Genomic DNA, 3,904 nt, shown 5'->3' on the forward strand with positions numbered 1-3,904 from the left:
GTCAGAGGTCCAACCAACATCGGTCCTGAATTTCAGCCAGTCTAAAAGTCCCTATAGTGAGAGAACAAGCTGTGTCTGCTCTACTCCTGGCCTGTTTCCAGGAGAAGAGTTTAATGGTGTTTCAGATTAAGTGGTTTCCCTGCTAACTAGTGACCTTTTTAGCATCCCTTGCTGCTGCTAATAACAGACGTTACAAACCTGGCAGAAATCCATGTCCTGACGAATGCTGTTCAGCAGCATTGAGAATGAAGTTTCAAAGTGTTGTATCTTTTGTGAGTCTTAATTATTTGTGCCTGCCTCTTTAAGAGGCAACGCGCAAATACTACTATCCTCGGCAGCCGTTTTTTAAAAAATAATTGTAATATTGTTATTATTCCTTCTGGCACGCTAACTTTGGCGCGTAACTCGTCCAGCAGGGTTTGGAGCAGGCACACAAAAAGGTATCAAATCATGCGGAAAATTCAGGACAGGTGTGCAATGACTTTTATAAGCGCCACGCCCAACGGTTTGGGGAAAAAAAACTGAAAAACGCTGATTAATTTTACATTCAAAGCGGATGGGAGCCCTAAAAAAAACACGTCAGATTACGTCACCATACTTTCAGCTTGAGAGTTAATTAAAATGTATGCAGTTACCAGCAGCAATGATAAACGTTAAAGGAAGTTGATCACCATTTAACAGGGAAACCAGTTAATCCAAAACACCAGTACAATGCGCTAATGTTTATGGTGGATGTATATATAGACTCATTTAAATGCTATCGTTCAACCAGTTTGAACTGGAATCTGACCCAGAGGGAGAAGCTCCTGAAGGTGGTGAGTTAAAAATATCGTGTGTCTAAAGAACTAAGTAAAAGCCTAACTAATCATAATCTATTAATCTTTATTTTCACAGTGACCCATCCTATCTCTAGGCTGCGGAGGTGCAGTCACATTACAGCGCTCCAGGGATCTGATGGAGGTCAAGCGTCTTGTTCAGAGCCCCACAGTGGGGACCTTTCTGCAGTAGGGATAGAGTCTGTGGACTTGTGATCTCTCAGACTTCCAGGACGCCTGGACTCCGTCTGAATATCGTACTTAGTTTGGTCAAACGTGTTGTATCAGTTACTACCAAGCAAATGAGTAAGACGATAGACTTTCTTCACTTCTGGGGCCTCACAAAGGCTATGGGGACACATATTGCTGCTAGAAGACCATTATTAAATGAATTTTGATAATAAGGGACATTTAAGAATCTACTTCCTCGTAGACTCAGTGTCCTGGTCGTCAAGGTTCTGTTTTCAGACTAAAGCCTTTCAAATGTCAATCTTTGAAAAACATTAAGTCCTATTAAGGTCCAGATGGGGTAATTAATATGTGGACTTGGCGTATCTCACACTTTTCTCATGTAATCAATCCATCCATTGGGTGCAATTTAGGATTCTGGTTCGCACCCAACGGCCCCTGGCGAGCTCAGTTGGTAGATCCTGAGACTCGCGATCTCAAAGTAGTGGGTTTGTATCCCACGCCGGGCGCCATCTTCCCGTGGGCTCTCCACCTGCAGGAAGGTTCTTAATGGTGCAATGTGATCTGGGTGACGGTGCTCAGACTGACACCACCACCACCCGGGAACGGAGAAGAGGGAGAAGATGAATGGATGGAATGAATGAATGTCCCACCCAAGGAATTCCTGACACAGAAAGACAGAGGCGGCGAAGCTGAAGCTGAACTCCTCTTAATGAAAGACGAACCGCGCAACCAACTGAGCCACAGCTCCCCCGTGAGGTCATAGTTTCCAAATCAGTGCAACTCAGTGGGTACAAAGGCTCCAGCAGGTCTACAAAGATGAGTCTGGTTCAAAGTCCTTGAGATCCTAACTTGATCAAACTCTAGTAGGATCCAAGTCCATCAATACGTGGGTCAAAGTCCCCTCGGTCTTTCACATGTTGGTTTTTTCTGTTGTTGTTTTCAGTGTGATTTCTCAAACCAATATGAAATTTAATTCTTGTTAAATTATGCTTGGACGGTTTGGCTTGTTCACATTGTTTGTATTAATCTGTGGTTCAGACTGAAGAAGAGAACAACTTCACAAGGTCACATTTAAAAGATAGAAATTGATGCACCCAGATGACACGTGATATATTTTAGTCAGTAGAGCTGTCTTATCTTAGTTGTTGCATTTAAACCAGCCGCAGATTCACTAAGTACCTTTATACAACTCACAACAGCCAGAACATTAAGTACACCTGGTCAATAGAAAATCATAAAGTCATTTACCACCAGAACTGTCTTCATTACTATTCAATTAAAAAAAAGTGCTGTTGGTCCATTTTGGTCTATCGTGGTGAAGATCTGATTAACTGAATTGAAAATGAACAGTTTGAGTCTGACTGTAAAATCCTTTCAAAATGTGTCTGTCCTATCATTAAATCTGAATGTGACCCACTGCCAGCTTGTATCGCCATGACCAATATTTCCTGGTCATTTCTTTCTCCAGTTCCAGTCGTGACTGTCTGGTTCTGAAGCTAAAACAAGAGTTCCAGTCTCTTTATTAACGACCAAGCTCAACTCACACAGTTTAACATGAAAGCTGGATTTACTCATGCTGTGTTAAAACCTTCAAAGGCGCTCATCGGGCCAAGACCAACATCAAAGTGCTGCATGCAAGGAGATTTACAATGACAGAACCTAATGAATCCATATTAAAAGGCAGCTTAGCTTTTATTGGTGGCGGTATTGTGATCCAATCTGTCAACAAGAAACGCAGTAACAAAGTGAAAGGGGTGACATACACAGAGCGGGTAATGTTCACACAGCCTTCAGCATCATGAAACATGATTTTCTCAAGTGAGACAAAGTCAGATGTGAAGGGAAGAGCTAAAAATATAGTGAAAGGGTGGGAGGATTAATGAGCGGCGCATCGTGTGGCATTGTGACTAAGTATCTCCAAAGGACGAGAAAAACAGGTCCTGTTTTACTGCTGAGGCATTATATATATATATATATATATATATATATATATATATATATATATTTATCTCACACTCACAGAGGCGTGGGCGGTTTCCAGTTTGCTTCAGTCAGTCTGGAGCGACAGTCGCTTCACTGGAAGTTTACCTGCTGATTACTTCTACATCCAGGCAGTGACTGGTTGCTTTACTGTCATTTGTTTTATCTCCGGCTTCCATATCTTCAATTCTCCATCAATCTGCTCCATAGCTATTGCTATTATTCCAAATAAAACTGTAAAGTTTGAAGTACGCGCTGCAAGCACACTTCAATTTGAGTCCTTCAACTAAAAAAGACCTTGATTTATACAACAGCCGATCACAGTGCAATATCTGTTTCCGCTCCAGGGTACACGTCTTCCTACGATAATGGAGAGTTTGAATTTTCCAAGCAGCAGAACTGAGTGATTTCCTGCAGATGAGAGACTCCCTCACAGAGATGAGATGGTTGGCAATGGAGGTGTCGCTATAGCTGCAAGATACTGAGCAGAACGAGATAATGTCCACCAGTACATTCATTATTGTGTACAACCATTCAGCTTCAGAGATAGACGTACAGAACCTGGTGTTTTTCAGATTCTGATTTAACTCACTGAAAGTCCTACTGCAAGACCCACAAGAGGTACTGATCCACAAGAGTAAATCTCATGAATAATAATGAGAAAGTTCAAGCCTGATTTACCAATGCCATCAGTGTCGGGCAAGTTACTTCCAATATATCATATATTATATATTATTAGTTACTGTCATTTGAAAGTATTTAGTTACACCACAATATTATTGTAATACATTACACTACTTTTGTATTATTTTTGAGTTACTTTCACCAAAATAATGGCAGAAGTACGAATAAACCTTTTAAATAACTGAAATGTAGTTTATTGTAGCTGATTGTACATTCAGTGGAGGTGATGGAGC

The sequence above is a fragment of the Lipophrys pholis genome, assembly GCF_963383615.2.
Source record: "Lipophrys pholis genome assembly, chromosome: 22".
NCBI lineage: Eukaryota > Metazoa > Chordata > Actinopteri > Blenniiformes > Blenniidae > Lipophrys > Lipophrys pholis.